The sequence below is a fragment of the Ambystoma mexicanum genome, chromosome 5p (assembly GCF_040938575.1).
Source record: "Ambystoma mexicanum isolate Mex_15411 chromosome 5p, UKY_AmexF1_1, whole genome shotgun sequence".
Lineage (NCBI taxonomy): Eukaryota > Metazoa > Chordata > Amphibia > Caudata > Ambystomatidae > Ambystoma > Ambystoma mexicanum.
The window spans coordinates 319492113-319512231 of NC_090930.1; positions in this window are offsets into that span (position 1 = coordinate 319492113).

Sequence of the window (20119 nt, forward strand, 5' to 3'; positions counted from 1 at the left end):
CTTACTAGGTCCTTTCAATATCAGTGGTGGGAGAGACACCTATGTATTGGTTGTCATAGATTTATTATCCAAGTGGCCTGAAATATTTACACTAAGAGATATATCCAGCAGTAGCATCATTAAATGTTTGGAGCAATTATTTTGGAGAGAGGGATTCCCCAGGAAGTGTTTATCAGATAATGGCACCCAATTGGTTTCCAAGGAATTTAGAGAGTTTTTGAGTAACCATGGCATAGAACAAGTAACTACCTCATTATATCATCCCCAGACCAATGGGTGCGTAGAACGCTTCAACCGTACACTCATGGATGCCATTAGAATTGCGGTAGCCACAGGCGGTGACTGGGTCAGGACCATAATGGAGAGAACATTCCAATATAGACTAGCACCGCACAGTGTTACGGGTGTATCTCCATTTGAATTATTAAGAGGGAGGAAACCTAACTCACACATGTGTCCAGGCTGGATGGGAAGGTCACAATTTGTAGGAATAGATCTGGAGGGAGTGAGAGAGAAGATATTTGAATCAGGGGTAAGATCCAAGGAGCAATATGACAGGAAAAATGCTTGTAGAGAATTCAGTCTTGAGGAAGGTGATTGGATCAAGATCAAACTTCCCACCAAGGTGCGCAAAGGCGCATCCATATTTTCCCAGCCCAAACAAGTTGTTAAAGATTTTGGATCTTCGGTTCTTGTTAAAGGAGGTGGGGTCTGGAACAAGGAGAGGATAGCAATTTGCAAAAAGGTAAACAACACCTTGTAACTGCACTGCACGGTATTTACTGCATTTTACTTATTCCTCCACATAGCGTTGTATCAGATACTATGTAAATAATGAACTGTTTGATTTTCAATGAATTTGTTTATCTACTTTAGGCAAACACTTATATTTTGGTAAAAGGAAGGGAGGTGTTAGGAGGTGTTTAGACTTACATCATTTTGTTTATACTTACATCATTTCAGCTGCTGCCATGTAACATAGTTACCAAAGAATCTTTGTTGTTATGATTAAGCAAGGGTTCCAGAGTCGAGCAGCAGAGAGAGGATTGAGAGCAGGAGGACAGCCCACAGCTGGGGGCCTTTCTCTTGGATGAACTAACTAAATAAATCCTCACTAAAGACAAGGATTGCAGTGAAGTGTGGTCATTTACTTATTAACAGGGTCAAGTTGGAGAATGATACAAGATCTCTGCCCCTTGAATGACATTGTGCAGGCAGAATTTCCAGTAGTTCCTAACCCTGCAGCCATGTTGTTTAGCATCCCAAAGCAAGCAACACATTTCACTGTTGTAGACTTAAAAAATGCCTTCTCTTCCATACCCCTACACTCAGATTCTAAATATCCCACCGCGTTTACGCACAGGGGAAAGCGGTACAAGCACACAAGATTACCTCAGGCGTATTGTGAATCCCATAGTAACTTCAACAGAATACTACATGCAGATTTGGGAACATACAGGTACCCAGCACAATCATTCAATATGTGGACAACTTGTTAGTATGCAGTGACAGTGAAAAACAGTGTCGAAGGGAATCTATCATGCTCTTTCAGCTGTTACCACATAAGGGGTACAAAGTGGATAAGGCTAAATTATAGTATTGCCTCGAGGAGGTTCTTTACTTGGGCCAATTGATATCTGTCCATTGGAAGAAAATAACACCATAATGCGCTGCATCAGTGTGTAGTGCTCCCCAGCCAGAAATGGTCAAAGAAATGCAGATGTTTCTTGGGCTGTGTTATTACTGCAGAGTGTGGATCCTAGATTAAGTTGCATTCACTACACATTTGTTGTAAGGCCTCAAAGAAGCACAAAAGACAGACAATAATATAACATGGGCAGCATACATGCTCACAACTTTTAACAAACTAAAAGAGGTTATTTCCACAGCCCCGGTGTTGGCAACCCCTGACTATATGAAAGAGTTTTATTTGTTCTCCCATTTTGATGGTCAGATGAATACGGCAGTACTCGCTCAAAAGAGCACCATGGGCCACAAGCCTTTGGCCTATTACAGTGGAGTGCTAGTCTCAGTAATGCAGGGACAGTTCTTTGTGAGCAAGCACTTGCCCCTGCTGTGTTCGCAATAGAAAAAAGCTCCACAATTACCATGGGGTGTTTGGTAACATTGTATGTGGAGCATGCATTATTTGCCACACTAGAACTATCTAAATCAATACTAACCACACAGCGGGCATCCGCATATCAGTTCATTTTATCCAGCCCACATATCCACGTAGTGCAGTGCAAGACAGTAAACCCCGCCACTTTCCTGACAGAACTGTTTACTTAGAAAGATAGTGCTAGGCATGACTGTGTGACATTTAAGGGGAAGGGGCAAGATATACCAAAAGCAAAAGATAGCCATCTTAATGGAGAGGAAATACTTTCTGTTGATGGTTCAGCGACTATTGACCAGGGGACAGGCCTGAGACATACGGGAGCAGCAGTTGTCCGCCTGGAGGATGGTGAGTACGAAGTACTGGTACAAAAAAGTCTGCCCATGCACTATTCAGCCCAGGCAGCAGAGCTCATAGCACGTATTGAAGCATGTATAGCCTCCCAGGTGTACCTGGTGACCGTTGATTCAGATTCGGCCTACGTAACAACAATGGTGCATTTGGGGCTTGTGAGGTGGACAAGGAAAGGGTTTAGGAGGACTGATGGTTCCCCACTCCAACATGCAACATTGCTAGATAAACGTATTGAAGCCCTGTCCCAGTCCTCCATGATGGCGATATTTAAATGCACCGCCCATACAAATGTTACAAAGTTTCACTTGGCAACACTGCTGCAGACGTGGTAGCCAAATAGGCCACGTATCTCCCAGTGCCTAACATCTCTAAGAATCCAGTAATAGCATGGGGATGAGAGCAGTTGCCAGCACCATAATGTCATGATCATGAAGTCAAGGGCACAGGCATGCAGGGGTCGCATGCACAGGAGACCTGGGTGGACACTGTTCTGACGCCTTTGGCGCTAGGCTCATGAACAAAAGTAAACAAGAACATCCATTTAACACCAAAAAGCTTTTATTATGGACATAACACTTCAGATGCATTAACCTTGAACATTCCATTCATTAAGCAGGATGCATTAACCTGGAACATTCCATCCATTAAGCAGCCCCAAGTGTATTCTTGGGTGTGGCTGCTAATGGATTGCCTTTGCACGTGCTCACTCTCTAGTAGTGGCAGAGTGTGGCTGGTAAGCCGGCCCTAATGGGCGTGCCAACGATCTCAGCTATATAAGCTGCCCCGAGCCTCAAGACGGACGTTGAGTTATTCTGCACTTGCAAGCAGCGTAACGCTCACCGTTGACTGAGGTCAGACTTACCTTTAAAGATCTTGCTTCCTGGACAACCTGCTTCCTTCTGGCACACTTACCAACTAGGGGAAGCTGTTCTTACCTGTACATCTCTTAGGCGAATCAAGTATTCATATTTACACTTTCCGGAATGCCGAAATCTTCAGCTTGGCACCGCAGCACGACATGCTCCATCGTCGACAGCAGCGCCTGCAAGGAAAAACAGAAGACAATGTTAGACATGAAAAAAAGTCAGTTTAAGGTTGTGCTTCACCATACTTTTGCACTTTTCCTTAAACCATCACTTACCTGCTATCGAATATTGCAGTAGCATCCATCTTCCACCCGGCCGCGTCTCGTGTCTCACAGCTGCATTGAGGCCGCATTTCCATCTAAGGGAAGAAAACATAAGAGAGACATTATTGCGTGCATAAATAGGAGCAACATATAAAGACATTAAACAGAACGAACAGCATCACAAGATCTCAAGAAAGACTTACCAATCATAAGGAGAAGCATAGTTGCAGCTGGACTGGACTAATCCTTATCAGGGATCAGTGAAGGAACTAGATCCCATTCGACGCACCCCTGCCAGAAGTAGCAGGACGGAGAGCTTATCTTCCATAATTCACAGGTGAGCTTTATGGGCCGGCGTATGCTCACAGAAACCGTGCTTTGGGGGGAAGGGTTCGAGAGGTACAACATTCACAGATTGGCGCACTCACACACTGTTATCTCCACGCAGGAGCAGTATCACCACGTACCACCACTTACAGCTTTTCTACTGAGGGAGAGGCCTGAAGGGGGTGATTCAAGTTTAGGGAGGACTGCAACCGAGCCCCAATGCTTCCACAGAGAGCAGGTGAGCGTAGCACATAAACTTCACTTCCGATAGCACTAATTATTGAGTTGCAAGGACGTGTCCCACAAGAGAAGGGGATATGGCAGAAAAAGAGGGCGCACACAATTCCCCACGGATTTATTATGGTGACACAGAAGTGCAGGTCAAATTGTCATGCTGCACAAACTGTTGCTGGTCGCCTTCGACCAGTTGTATCATCCGTTTCATTTGTCAAAACAACATATCACTGCAGATAATCAAGACGACTGGTTTGTCCCCAATCTGCAGGAAGTTATTACCAAAATGGAAACAAATTGTATCACATGCCAGACCTACAGTACTGGTCAGACCCTAAGAATGATACGAGGTGCATTACCTCGCCCTACTGGGGCATTTCGGGAGCTCCATATAGATTACGCTGATATGAGAGAGCGGTGCAATGGGTGTTGGTATATGATCGTCGTAGGGTGTCCCTTCTCTCGGTGGATTGAGGTAGATCCTTGTGCACATCCAGATGCTAAATGAAAAAGAAAAGGCCAGGCGCGCACTCTAGTTCCCAGTCTTTTTAATCCTTAAACTAGTAATAACAGGGTTTAATCCCAGCAATGTTCAAAAATAACAGCGTTAAATGCCAAATATGAGTGGTAACAGGGTTAAATCCCACAAAATGTTAAAAAAATATATCAGGGTTAAATCCCAACTGCCAGTTCAAATGCACAGTAGGTCTGCTTCTCCCAAAATGTTAAAAACATATACAAGGGTTAAATCCCAACTGCCAGTTCAAATACACAGTAGTTCTGCTCCTCCAAGTACTTTCGAGTCTCCAACTCTCTTCAGGGAGGCTGTGTTTCTTTTCAGCTGTTGCCAATTACTTTTTTAATTATAGTCTCAAGGAATTCTGGTCTTTGTAGTGATGGCACAATGTTTTGTTCAGGAGACCAGGAACTAACTCCCCTCCAAACACACACATCTTACCCAAAATTGGTTTTCCCCCCTCCCCAAATTTTGGGTAAAATGCGGGGGGGTTATGTACAGCGGGCAGTGACTCTCATCCAGCACCTGTACAAGACACTGCCCCCATACAAAGATAAAATAATCAAATATAATATGCAATGGTCCAAAAGTGCGGAAGGAAAAATAGCCAGACCATGTCCGTCTAATGGCAGTTTCTGAAGGACGTGCTGCAATCACTACTGAGCCACTTGCAGAGCACATACAAATGAAAGAAATTAGCTAACTGTATGGAGATATTCGAACTGTGGCGCATGTTCCATGAGGACAGGCCATGGATGATGAGTTTACAGGAGGTGAAGGAGGAAGGAACTGACACCCCCACTCCGCCTTCCACACCGCCTAGCGTAACACCCGATGGCATAGAGGAGGAGGAGGAGCAAGGCATTTATCCGTTAAGAGAATTAAAAGCAGCAGAAGGATACTCAAACCATCCATATAAACCGCCCCCATATGCCCAAAGCGAGCAACAGTGAGGCACGAGTGAGGTAGCCAACAGCCCCGGCCTTGACTAGGAAGGGCTTAGGCGCATAAAGACAGAATTTGCAGGAATAGGCCCAGAAGAGTGGGTAGCGGCGCAGATACTCTTGAAGTTAAAAGGGGTCAGCACAGGGGAGGCGGAAGGTGCAACAAGGTCCGTAGAAGGCTCAGAGCTGGGACATGGGTGCAAAGGGAGGGCAACGCAGGTACAACAGGGGGGAGCAATTGCAGAGAGACGAGGAGATGAGACTAGAGGAGGCAGACAGGGAGCAGAAGAGGGAGATAGCGAAGGAACTAGAATTACAGGACCAGGGTCAGAAGGAGCGTGTGCAACTGTTGGAGAGGGAAGGGAGAGACTTAATGGAGAGAAACATGAGAGAGGAGAAGCAAAGGGGAGAGATGGAGAAGGAGAGGGAGGAAAAGAGAGAATGGGAGAAGAAGAGAGGGAGAGTGAGATGGCACTATGGAAAAAAAAATATTATTACATGCAACACGTAGGTATGAGAAGAAGAGGTTGAAGGAGTTGGCAAGGATGGTAAGAGAACATGATCAGGACAAGAAGCATGAGTGGGAAAATAAAAGGGCTACTGAAGCAATAAAAGCATAGTTAGGAAGGAAAAGGAGAGATGAAGAAGAAAGGGGAAGACAAGACAATACAAACACGTCTAAGGGAAGCCCCGTAGGTAGTGCAAATACACTTAAGGTAAGTACAGCAAGAAGTTGCATTGCACACATGGGAGTACGGGAGGAAGGAAATATGTGTAAATTAACGGACATTGATCTTAACACAGTTACGGTACGCTACCCCATTACACGCAAATTAAGTTTTTCTACTGGATTCTGTAGCGATATGGACGAGGAGTTGGATGAGGACGGTAGCGGCAGTGATGGAGAGAGAGAGGGGCCCAGTAAACTCTATCTAACATGAACAAGGGAAGGAACATCGTGGGAGTGCAGGCCCCAAGAACAGAGGACAGGACATGGGCAAACAAACTCAAAATATAACAGAAGAGGTAGCCCCACAGACGCCATACAACACCATAGGCTTACAGACCTCCCAGGGCACAGGAGTGACGGGTCGCGATCGTACAAAACAGTGAACACTCGTGCCCACAGGGGTGGGGGAGCTGGCAGGGGCACAGTACGTACCACAACAGTCACATGCAATAGAGCCTACAGACATAGCTACGGAACTTGGGGATGAGAGGGGGCCCATTCAGATAAGACAGTACAGGGGGACACCTGAAGAACAGGCTGCATACTCGCAGATGCCGATATTAGAGCGGGGGAGAGCATGACCACAGCATGCACACTGGAAGCACACAGACAAAGAGAATATTAAGTGCAGGCTACCCTCATTAAGTGGAGGAGTGGGGAAATGGATTTACGAGATGGAAAAAATGACGACGGGACACAGGCAGGCCGTGGGTGGAGTAAAGGGTTTACTGGTCTCAATCTTGGGTGATGCAGCAGGCAACATTTGGAAGAGGGCACGGTTACCAGGGGTGACTACCCAAAACACAGAACACGACGGATCATCATTTGCGAACTGCAGGGCATCAGTATGGAAGGCACTGCAGACACAGTACCCCGACACGTAAGACATAGGAGCAAAAATACAACTCACCCTAGTGCACCACTGTAGGCTATGGCAAGAAAAGGTAAAGCAAAAGGCAGAAGAAAGGAAGGCAGATGAGGCAAAACTGGTTCAAAAGAAACTGTCAAAATATGCATTAGAAAGAGCATTGCTGACGAGCCTAGGCCCGCAAACGCAAACAGTGATCTCCCAACCTCAGCCCCAGGTCCAACAGCAACAACAGTACAACACCATACAGCAATATGTACCGCCCATGGGAGGAGGATACATGGGAAAGGGCGGATACCAACAAAACTATCATGGCAGGGGAGGGTTCGAACGAGGACCGGGTATTGGCCTGCATTGACACCAACCCATGCGGGGTTTAGGGGGGGTTTAGGAGGGTTTATGGGATACGTGAAGTAATTGTCACAGGGCCGAGGCGAGAGAGGAGGAGGGAGTAGGAGGGAGGAGGAGGTCACCAATGGCAAGCAAGGGAGCCACCTCAGTGCTGAACTTGCGGGCAGCTAGGTCACATTTCTCATACATGCATACATAGGGGGATGCAACTAGGATGGGGAAACAATGGCAGCAAGGGTACCAGGGAGGGCAAGATGGGTATTACCCCCAAGACATGCAGCAACAAGGACAGACACAGAGCATACAATAGCAAATGAAGCCCCCAGCACAGATACAACCTCAGTGCACACAAATGACAATACTCCATCAAACGACACCACATATGGCAGCACCACTACCACACCAGTTGCAAGCGGAATAATAGCTAACTCAGATACAGGACCACCCACCAGAACCCATGGACACAATGACAACCGTACCAGTGACAAGGATGGGAGGGGTGACCATAGTGGGGCACAACCCATACACAGGGAATGGACAGTCACTGTACCCACAATAGGACAGCCCACAGACAAACTTGTTGTGTCCAATCATGCTGTCACACCCAATCCTGCAGAGGAACCTCGCATAAGGGTGGCGATAGATGACAAAATGCTTTCCTTTCTTGTTGACACAGGGGCCACTAGGTCATGTATACGGGAGGGGACATTAGCGTCATTAGGTGATGCCATGAGCACTCAAGGATTCTCTGGGGCTCGAGAAGTGGTTCCCTTTAGCGATAACATCTCCTTATCTATAGGAGATCACAATTTATCTTTACCACTACTTTACTCCAAACAAGCACCTATAAACATATTTGGATGAGACATACTCAGCAGACTAAACATGACAATCTCATTCACAACAAAGGCATAGAATGCTCCACACCAGGAATGTACATGCTGACTTCTAGACAAATCCTTCAGGCATATTGTGGAAAAATGGTACAGAGGGGGGAGCCAGTTGACCCACAAATGTTCCAGTACAGGACAGACATGACCCTCGCATGGCTGCCCAGCATCTCAGGGAAGGTATGGTGGAGGCCAGGTGAGTACTTATTCGGACCAGAGACACCAGCAGATGAGAAGGAGGGGGGAACATGTATCGATAGACATAGAGGGAATTATGGCAAGAGAGGTTTGGGTTGCTGTCCATGCAATTTACGACAATGGTAAGGCATGGAGAGTGATCATTGCAGTGGCAGAGGAATGTAGGTTAAAACAAGTATCAGATGAGGAACTGTTTTCAACAAAAGGGAAGCAGAGATGATGTTGGGGATGTACGTGTGCTTTTGGTTGCATATAACTTACAGAAAAGTGGCACAGAAAATGGCCATGGCCTTAGAAGCACCATCTCGCTTCTGCAAGGAGGATCTAGCAAAAGTACCTAACACATTATGAACAATAAGTCCCTATGATGTGGGGTGCATAAAAAGCATAGAGGGAGTGAAGATAAATCTAAACCCTGCACCAATTCTGCCAAGGGTTAAACAATACCCTCTGCCTAAGGAAGCAGATGAAGGCATTTATGAAACTATCAATGCCCTCATTGACAGAGGCATCCTATTACCATTAGAATCACCATGCAACACTGCAGTGTAACCTGTCTGCAAGATGAATGGGGGGTCGTGGCATTTCATCCAGGATTTACGCCCCCTTAATCACATTGTAGAAGCAGAGTACCCCATTACAGCAAACCCCGCCATGATCCTACGTGGCATCCCAGCTCAAGCAACATGTTTCACTGTTATTGATCTCAAAAATGCGTTCTTCTCAATTCCCTTGCATCCAGATTCACAAGATTTGACAAGTTTTATGTATCGCAACAAGAAATGGAAACACACTAGGGTACTGTGAGTCACTATCCATCTTTAACAGAGTAATACAGATGGATTTAGGCACTATCCAAACAGAAAGCACAGTTTTACAGTATGTAGGTGATATCCTCATATGCAGCCCTACTGAGGAAGAATGTAGGAAAGACTCGGTACTCATGCTCACTGTACTGGCAAAAGGGTACAAGGTAGACAAGGCTAAGCTACAGTACTGCCAAAAGGAAGTACTGTACATTGGGCAGTTGACATCCTAAAACAGCAGACACATAGCGCCAAAAAGAACACAGACTATACTGAACACACAACAACCTAAAACTATACGGGAGCTGCAGCGATTCTTCGGGTTATGCAATTATTGCAGAGCATGGGTCTTTGACTACAGCACCTACACATGTCCTCTTCTTACAACACTGAAGGAAGCACAGAGGGAAGGAAAACCACTAGTTTGGACTAGGGAAATGACAGAAGCATTCAACGAACTAAAGGAAGCGATATCTGCAGCTCCAGTTCTAGGGGCCCCAGACTATAAAAAGCAATTTTTCCTGTTTTCATAATCCAACAGTGTGGTTATGAAAGCAGTACTTGTTAGGCAGAAACCTGTGCAGTTCCCTTAGGCACCACTGCAAAACGTTTAGGACTACAGGAGTTAGCAGTAAACCCAATTGGTAGCAGTCTGCACCACCCAGATTTACCTGGTAGCTGTGGCTGAGCAGTCAGACTTCTCTCAAGAAGAGTTAGGCAGTATACAGAGCATACACAATAGGGCAGGTACACACAGTAGAACAAGCAAACACTGACCAGAGCTTTGGTGTAAAAGATACATAATTATTTATTTAAAAACACATCTAAGAAAACACACTGGCACTAATCTCAAGCAAGTTCAAAAACACAGTCACTAAAGTATATACACTCCCTTAAAAGAATTTTAGACAAGTCTTAAGTAAAGCCCCACTTATTTCCAGACAGCGGTGAGCGCTTAACGCAGATGGCACTCTAATAATTCGGTTTAAAAGGGAGAGAAAGGCAGAGCATAAATTGAAACAGATCCCAACACTTTCAAAAGAACACAGCAAGAGAGGAAGGCAGAATCAAACCGTGAAGTTAGAGTTCAGAAAGCCGGATCCACTTTAAGAGGATCAGAACGAAATGTGTCCAAGGTCACACGGTTGAAGAGTGCACAAAAGTCTCGAAAAGGTTCAGAAAGAAGTTGGACCAAAAGAAAGAGACCAGTTAGATGGTCAAGAGGCCAGCCCAGTTTAGAAGATTAAGGATTTACTGTCACCTTGTAGCAATCTATAGAAAGGGAGGCCAGGCGGACACAGTAGCTTGAAATGGTGAGAACACTCCAGCGGGGGCAGTTGTTCCTGGCAGCGGTTGCGAGTTGGTGCTTCGTCCGGCAAAAGAGAATATCTCGTTGGGGAGGAAAGCAGGGAGTCATTGTACTGCCAGGCAAGAAACCAGCTGCGGAGTTTCTCGATTCAAAGGAGTGGTTCTTTTATTCGTGGTTCAGTGGTAAGTGGCTATCCGGTTGCCGGGCTGCTTGGCACGGGCAATTCGACCACTAGACGTCCTGGTAGGCGAAAAGGAAAGCGAACTGGTTGTGCCCACCAGCTCAAGGGGAAGAGACTCTCCGGCAAGAAGATCTCCTCTTTCGTCGGGAAGTGGTGAGATGGTTCAGAAGGGCTCCACCGGTGGTGTCGTTGTTGCAGGTCGGCTCAGCTTCTCCCACTTCGGATTCTCAGGTCCTGTGGCGACTTCCGAAGTTCCAGTCCCAAAAGCCCTGCTTTATGCAAGAAACCCCCATTCATTCAGCCTAGCTGTCAATCAAACATGCTAAGTGGTAAGCCGGCCGGCTCACCACTTGGGCCAATCACACAAGAGTGCGACTTGAGTTGCCAGGGCAACTCAGTCCAGGGTGCCAAAAACCCCTCCCACACCCCCTGTGGTAGCCAGACAGAGTGGCACCACCTTTGGAGGCTTCTGTGGAGAAGCCCGCCAAAAAGTGGAACAAAGGGCTCGACTTGGGTTGGAGTCACAGAAGAGAACACAAACGCCATTTCAGAATCGAGTTCTGGCAAAAAATACCAACCGGTGAATTAATATTAAATAAATAACCCGGCGGTATGTTCGAGGCTATAGGAATTAAATAATTAAAGTTGGTAGCCTCGAACAATGGGAAAATCCCATAGAGATATATTTGCGGTTGAATATAAAAAGTAGTATCCACTGCCACCAGCCAAAACTCGATCAGGGGGGACGGAGAATAACAGACCCTGGGGCAATCAAATTGCCCCGACCAGTACGTCCACAATATGATGGTTTGTACTGGTTTCTGTTCATAATATGGGACTAGTAAAGCCAATGGTGACTTTATATGCCCTGGGAGACAGTAGTCAGTCCCAGGGTATGGAGTCTATGGTGGGGTGTCACTATGACACCCCTGTGTCACTGCACTGAGGGTGCTGTGTAACACACATAGTAAAAACACATGAGACCCTATGGAGTAAAGGACCCCATAGTCCATAAAACACATTAACAGTCAAAGGAACCCCTCAAATCATGTCCAAGAGTATGAGGAAAAGAGACTCGCTCTTGGCAGGAGAAAAAAACAAACTCCAGAAATCCAGCAAAGCTGCTGGGGGACTCACTAGGTTAGGAAATGCAGCCTAAACAGAGAATTCTCCCTAACACTCGCCCCTCCCACACTAAGGGACAGGAGGATTTAATCCACTCCTGGATGAATCTCATACCTCTAGTCGATGACATACATCCTAGAGAGACCATCAGCATTTTGGTGGTGACACCCTGACCTGTGCTCAATGGTGAAATCAAACCCTTGCAGGCAGATTGACCATCTCAATAGTTTTGGGTTTTCCCCTTTCATTTGCATTAACCATCTCAAGGGTTGGTGGTCAGTCTGAATGACGAAAGTAGAACCATACAAGTATGGCCTAAACTTCTTCAGAGCCCACACAATTGCAAAACACTCTCGTTCAATGGTTGCCCACCTTGTTTCAGTATCCTTCAGTTTTCTACTGATGAAGCAAACGGGGTGCTCCCTACCTTTCCCATCCAGTTGACTGAGGACTGCACCTATTCCTACATTTGAAGCATCTGTCTGCACAATGAAAGTTTGGTGGCAGTCAGGAGCTCTGAGTACTGGGGCTTGGCAAAGAGCCTTTTTCAGGTTTTCAAAGGCCTGATTGCACTCCTCATTCCATCTAACCTTTTTTGGGAATTTAGGAGAGGAGATGACATTCAGTGGAGAAGCTATGGTCCCATAGTTCTCTATGAAATTCCTGTAGTACCCAGTGAGACCTAAGAAGGCTCTCACCTGGGTCTGAGTAGTAGGTGTTGTCCAATTTTGCACAGCTTCAATCTTACTGAGCAAAGGCCTTATTTCTCCACCTCCTACCTCATGTCCAAGGTAGACCACTTTACTCTGTCCAATCTGGCATTTACTTGTCTTTATGCTCAGATTGGCCTTCCCGAGAGCCTGCAAAACATAGCTCAGGTGGTCCACATGTTCTTCCCAGGTTTGGCTGAAGACTGCAATGTCATCCAAGTATGGCATGCGGAAGTCCTCCATCCATGTCAGAACCTGATTTACCATCCTTTGAAATGTAGCAGGTACATTTTTCAATCCAAAAGGCATAACCTTAAACTGGTATAAGCCAACAGGGGTAGAACATGCAGTTTTCTCCTTGGCATGGTCTGTCAGGGCTATTTGCCAGTAGCCTGACGTCAAGTCAAATGTGCTGTCCACCAACTCATCTGTCCTCGGCAAAGGGTGGGCATCAGTCTTTGTGACTGCATTAAGAGCTCTATAATCCACACAGAATCTAAGTTCCTTAGATCCTGCTTTTGGTACTAACACAACTGGGCTAGACCATGGACTAGTAGAGGGCTCTATTACCCCGAGATAAAGCATCTTGCTGACCTCACCTTTGATGTGGGTTCTGACATTCTCTGACATCCTGTATCCTCTGCTTTTGACTGGCAGACAGTCACCAGTGAGTATGTCATGATGTCCCCAAGGGGCCAAGTCTGGTGAAAGTGAGAACAGAGAGGCAAACTGATTCAACATAGATCTGCACTCTTCTTGTTGCTCAGGTGTCAGATATGAAGAAAGATTTACTCCTTCAATCTTTTAGTCCAAAGGTAAGCCTCTGAGGAGATCAGGAAGAGCTTCACTCTCTTCTTCCTCTGATGATGCTAGAAGCAAAGCTCCTGCATCAGGTCTGGAGACATACGCTTTAAGTCGGTTGCTGTGGAAGACTGTGGGAGCCTCCTTGGGATTGCCCAAGTCCACCAGATAGTTGACCTCTCCAAGTTTACCCACAACTTTGAAGGGTCCCATCCATTTGTCTTGCAAGGCCCTCTGCCTTGTTGGAATCATAACTAGAACTAGCTGGTCTTGAGTAAACTCAACCATGTTAGCCTTTTGATCATGCCAGTGCTTGACCAAAGCTTGACCAGCTTTCAGGTTATCACTAGCTTCTGCCATCATGTGTGACATTCTCCGCCGGAGACCTATCACATAGTCAGTCACTCTGACTGGCTTGGGGGAAGGAGCACTCTCCAACCCCTCCTTAATCAGGGCTAAGGGGCGTCTGACTGGATGGCCATAGAGTTCAAAGGGAGAATAACCTACTCCCTCCTGAGGGACTTCTCTATAAGCAAAGAGAAGGCATGGCAGAAGAAGATCCCACTTTCTTTTAAGGGGGTCCTCTAAAGCACCTATCATGCTCTTCATGGTTCTGTTGAACCTTTCAACCAACCCATTTGTCTGAGGGTGGTATGCGGTTGAGAATTTGTAAGTAACTCCGCAGGTTTTCCACATGGCTTTCATGTAGTTGGACACAAACTTTGACCCCCTATCAGAGTTTACTTCCTTAGGAAACCCAACCTTGGTAAAAATGCCACAGAGGGCCTTAGCCACAGCCGGAGCTGTAACAGTCCTCATAGGAATTGCCTCAGGATACCTAGTAGCATGGTCTACTACAACAAGAATAAACCTGTTGCCTGAGGAGGTTGGAGGATCAAGGGGACCAACAATGTCAATCCCTACTCTCTCAAATGGGACTCCCACAACTGGGAGAGGCACTAAGGGTGCCACATTCTTGGAGCCAACCTTACCAGAAGTCTGGCAGGTATGGCAGCTCCTGCAGTACTTATCTACTTCAGCCCCCATCTTTGGCCAATAAAAGTAGAGTGAGAGCCTTTCCTTAGTCTTCTTGAAACTCAAGTGACCAGCCAAAGGAATCTCATGGGCTAACTGCAAGAACTGTTGTCTGTTCTCTTGGGGTACTACAAGTCGTTTGTAGTCCCCAGGGGCAGACACTGTTGGTTCACTGTAGAAGAGGCTATCTTCCCAGTGCAACCTATATTTCCCAGGCTCTTGCTCTTCAGCCTGAGCATCTGCCTGGTGGCGAAGACCTTCCAGAGTTGGACATTCTCTCTGTCCCTTACTGAAGTCTGCCCTGTTGGGTCCACCTTCTGCCAGTAAAGACTGCAGCTCAGGATGGTCAACAGGATCCAGATCTCCAATGAGTTCCTGGCCTTCCACTACCTCTTCCTCAGAGTCTAGTTCAACCACACAGGCTTGTACCACTCTCTCAGGCTCAGCTGGAGGGGGAGTAACAGGTGTAACCTTGGACAACCTCGGGGAAGTCCTTGTTGGCTGCACTGGAGTATTGACTGCTGGTTTCATTTTAGAAGTTTTAGGTTTCCCCTTTTCTTCTTGTTGTTTGGATACAGCAACTGACAGCTCCAGTGGAGTAGGAGTGATCTCTTTCTTCATCATCTCCTTGGGAGTACCCCTCATGGTTCTCTCCCTTGCAGGTCTGGTGAGCTCCTGTAACCGTTTACTAGGAGGTCTGGGGGTATGTGACACTACTCCAAGAGTTTTCAAGTCATTACCCAACAGAACCCTTCCTGGTACCTCACTTTGTATGCTGACAGGTATCTTCACAGTCATGTCATTGCACTGGATGAGAACTGGTACATGGGGAAGCATCTGCACAGGCCCTCCCGCTAACTTGGTGAGGCGTTTGGGTACCTTAGCAACATCCTCAGCCTGAAAAAACAATTTGTCCACCACAGTTATGCTGGCCCCAGTGTCCCTAATGGCAGGAGTCCCCTGACCATTCACCTGGACACTGTCCTTATAATACTCTTTAGTATTATCTGGGATAGAATTATAGACATCTAACTTCTGTTGTTCCCACAAACCCAGAGACACTAAAGAAACACTGGCTGAGACTCCAATGGGTTCGTCAGCCAGTAATAGAAAGTTTTCACTTACCATTTGTACTTCCTCCTCTGGAGCGAAGGCTAAGGAGACAAGCTGGACCCCTGAAGGTTTACCGTTACATCTCGGATCTCCTTTCACATGGTCAGTAGAGCCAGAAACAAAGCATTTACCAAATGCTTTTTGGAATGGTGGCTTGTTCTGACCTCCTTCTGGTTTGGCACCAGAAGGTACACTAGCCTGATTCGGTTTCCCTTGTGGTTTACCCTTATGGTTTTGTTTGGGGCCCTCTTTGGGATTGGAATTATTCGAATTCTCTTTAGAGTCCTTTTTAGGCTGTTTCCCCTCATCCTTCTTCTGAGTAGCCCCAGAATCTTTGTGAGTAGCCCTATTGGCAACCCACAAGTCAGCAGCCTTAGCTAGAATCCAATTCCTTTGAATCAGCCAAGTGCTGTCTGAGCTCAGGAGAGCAGGCATCATAAATTGACTCCAACATTACAAGATTCGTCATTCCCTCGTAAGTGTTAACCCTGTAACCCTTAATCCATCCCTCTAAGTTTTTCAAACTTTCACTCACCCAGGTAGCCCAAGGGGTACCATCATGCTTTTGAGGGTCCTAAACCTCTTAAGGTACTGGGAAGGGGTCTTCCCAAATCTAGCTATTAAAGCTAGCTTCACACACTCATAATCCTTCTTATCCACCTCCCCCAACTCCATTACCACATCAGTTGCAACAGGGGGGACCCTAGAGAACAACCAAGGAAGTAGCTCATTCCCTGTGATGTCCTGGAGCCCATGATTATATTCAAACATTTTCAACCAATCCAACACATCCAACTTAGGTTCATACATACCCACTAATTCCTTAGGCATCCATGGTCTTTTGGGACTGGAACTCCTAGAGGAACCAGAAGAGAGAGAAGCAGTTCCCACAGACAACTTTTTCATTTCTAGTTCATGATTAAGCTCTATTTCTCTGAGCTTCAATTCAGCTTGCTTCTTCTCAGCTTGGGCATTGATTCTCCTGAACTCTAACTCTTGATTCCGTTCAGATTGAGCAATAAAATGTTTGTATTCTAATCCCAGCTTAATTTTTTCAAGTTCAAAATATTCAGGATTACATGTGGGACCTGGTATAGGTCCAGTAGGTACAGTTGGTAAGGCAGACAGAGGTTCAGGGTGGCTACCTGCATTAGGCTCACTTTCCTCTTCTGACTCATTATCAAGATTATCAATTTGCTGGGGGGGGGGGTAGATTCCTCTGTACCACCCAGACTTTGATTTTCTAACAATCTTTCTATGAGTTCGATTTTCTTGCCCTTCCCAGAGAGGTTCTTATGTCTACACAATACTTTCAAGCAATCAGCAGTTTTGGCAGACAATGATTCTAGGGTATAACTTTCCATAGTAGACAGGTTTAGAAACTCAGCTTTTTAGTGCTAAGCTTTGTGGTTAGTTCTCCTAAAGTATCTACAAGCACACTAAAGTGTATACTCAATACAAATCCCACCGCTGCCACCAGTGTTAGGCAGAAACCTGTGCAGTTCCCTTAGGGATCACTGCAAAACGTTTAGGACTACAGGAGTCAGCAGTAAACCCAATTGGTAGCAGTCTGCACCACCCAGATTTACCTGGTAGCTGTGGCTGAGCAGTCAGACTTCTCTCAAGAAGAGTTAGGCAGTATACAGAGCATACACAATAGGGCAGGTACACACAGTAGAACAAGCAAACACTGACCAGAGCTTTGGTGTGAAAGATATATAATTATTTATTTAAAAACACATCTAAGAAAACACACTGGCACTAATCTCAAGCAAGTTCAAAAACACAGTCACTAAAGTATATACACTCCCTTAAAAGAATTTTAGACAAGTCTTAAGTAAAGCCCCACTTATTTTCAGACAGCGGTGAGCGCTTAACGCAGATGGCACTCTAATAATTCGGTTTAAAAGGGAGAGAAAGACAGAGCATAAATTGAAACAGATCCCAACACTTTCAAAAGAACACAGCAAGAGAGGAAGGCAGAATCAAACCGCGAAGTTAGAGTTCAGAAAGCCGGATCCACTTTAAGAGGATCAGAGCGAAATGTGTCCAAGGTCACACAGTTGAAGAGTGCACAAAAGTCTTGAAAAGGTTCAGAAGCAGTTGGACCAAAAGAAAGGGACCAGTTAGATGGTGAAGAGGCCAGCCCAGTTTAGAAGGTTAAGGATTTACTGTCACCTTGTAGCAATCTATAGGGAGGCCAGGCGGACACAGTACCTTGAAATGGTGAGAACACTCCAGCGGGGGCAGTTGTTCCTGGCAGCGGTTGGAAGTTGGTGCTTCGTCCGACAGAAGAGAAGATCTCGTCGGGGAGGAAAGCATGGGGTCGTTGTACTGCCAGGGAAGAAACCAGCCGCGGAGTTTCTCGATTCAAAGAAGTGGTCCTTTTATTCGCGGTTCAGTGGTAAGTGGCTATCCGGTTGCCGGGGTGCTTGGCACAGGCAATTCGACCTCTAGACGTCCTGGTAGGTGAAGGCGAGCTTCCCCCAGATAGCACGATCCTCCCCACAATGAGAGACAATAATGGACTCTCCCACGATGGGAATAAGGCTAAGACAAAGTGCGGGTGAGCTAAAATGGGAGTTTATCAATCAGAATAGGGCATGCAAAGGACTCTGCAAACTCCGAGAGCGCTCTGTCTGACAATAGCAAAGACAGGCGTATATATTTACAAAAAACGTCATATGAACCTACATACTATAGGGGGCACAAGTTCCTGGGGATTGGGTGGCGACGACTAACTATAGGTGCTGCTGCGATGTGGTTTGCCGTGGTTGGTGGACGTCACTGGTTACCCTCGTGGGCTGGGCTGGGCCGGGCAGGTCAGCTGGGTTCATCCGGACGGTGTTGTCGTGCCAGCCGTGACCAGTGTCAGTGACGAACGTCTTTCCTGGCTTTCCGCCCTAAGGCCACGCACACCGCAGTCATTCAACATTGCAATATTATCTTCCCCAATAAATCTTCCAATAGGTTATTCTACAGGTTAATGCAACACAGGAGGAATGCACCTAGAGTGGGGTCTTTTAGTGATACATCAATACATGGTTACCATCGTCCTGTTGACCGGGTATCATAGGTCGCGAGGTTGGGTCTCAGGGCAAGGGACGGGCTACCCGAACTATCATGTCTCGTTAGAAGTCATTATGAATATGTTCTTGTAGTGTTGCTATAATATTGGGTGTCCTAATTTTACAGGGGCCATTAACCTAAGGTGAGCCGGTGGGTCGTGGAGCCTAAGAAAGGGCGCCTTTGGATCTGTGTTTAAGGCCGGGGTTTACTGCTGGGTTGTAAATAATTCAGGTGGCAGGCCGTGGCCTTGGGTGCTGCGGGGGGGGGATGTGAATGTTTGAAGCGGCTCCAGCCGAATTGGGGGAGGTGGAGCAGAGCAGCACAGGCCTCTGCTTTTTCGTCTGGCAGGCTTCAATGGGGAGGAAGGGGGAATGGCCTTGGATATGCCCACAAAGGTATTTTCCTCGTGTGTTGCAGATTAAGTGGGAGAGGCATAAACATTCATATAATATACAATACTCATTGAGTCTTTTCAAAGCTTATGTTATTAATATTGTTAGTGCCTTTTACATGACCATTTCAAATGCGTTGCCTATATGTTAAGTATTTAACAACCACAACATTTTGTTACATTTCTATACATGCGCAGTGAGCGAGGTAGTAGTAAGGTTGGTGGAGCACGCAGGAACAACCGCTAATAAGACTGATGGCAGTGACACATGGTGAGCTTGGACATACATATTGTGCATTTTCGTGCACCACTTACATGAGCTCCCAATAGGGCTGTATTTGTCTTCCTTTGCACTCTAGCAGCATTAGTTCAGTTATGGCATGGGACCTTGGGATGCAGTCTTCTAGGCGAAACATATAACATGAAAGCCCCGGGATACTTTTACCATTTGCACATAGCTACGGGGATGTGGGTACTTCAACCCGACTGCCATATAAATACACATTCTGCCATCTTCATGGAGGTTACATATTTTTAGTCAGAAAGGTCATGGAGAGAAGAGTTTCCTCACAGGTAGTTTGCTCATTAGTATTTGGGGGCTCTGCTTTTGTCAGGGGACCATTTTACAGTTCTTTTCCACCCCGGCCCTGCTGGCCGGGTCATACTGGGAACAGTGATACACTGCGGAAGGTGAAATGTTACAGTGTTTGCATCTAACACTAGCTCACGTCCGTCTGTTCGTGGGAACGGGCTCTCAGCGGATCTGCCAGGGAGCTGCGGCCACGGGGACAAGTGAGACTCTCCAAGGGTGGGGGCCGCGCTGCGGCGCACAGGGCTCATACCATTTTGATTTCAGCCATTTTGGTTTCACAAGATGGTTTCCAGGGCCTAGCTTAATACAGCATGTTTGGTCGATGT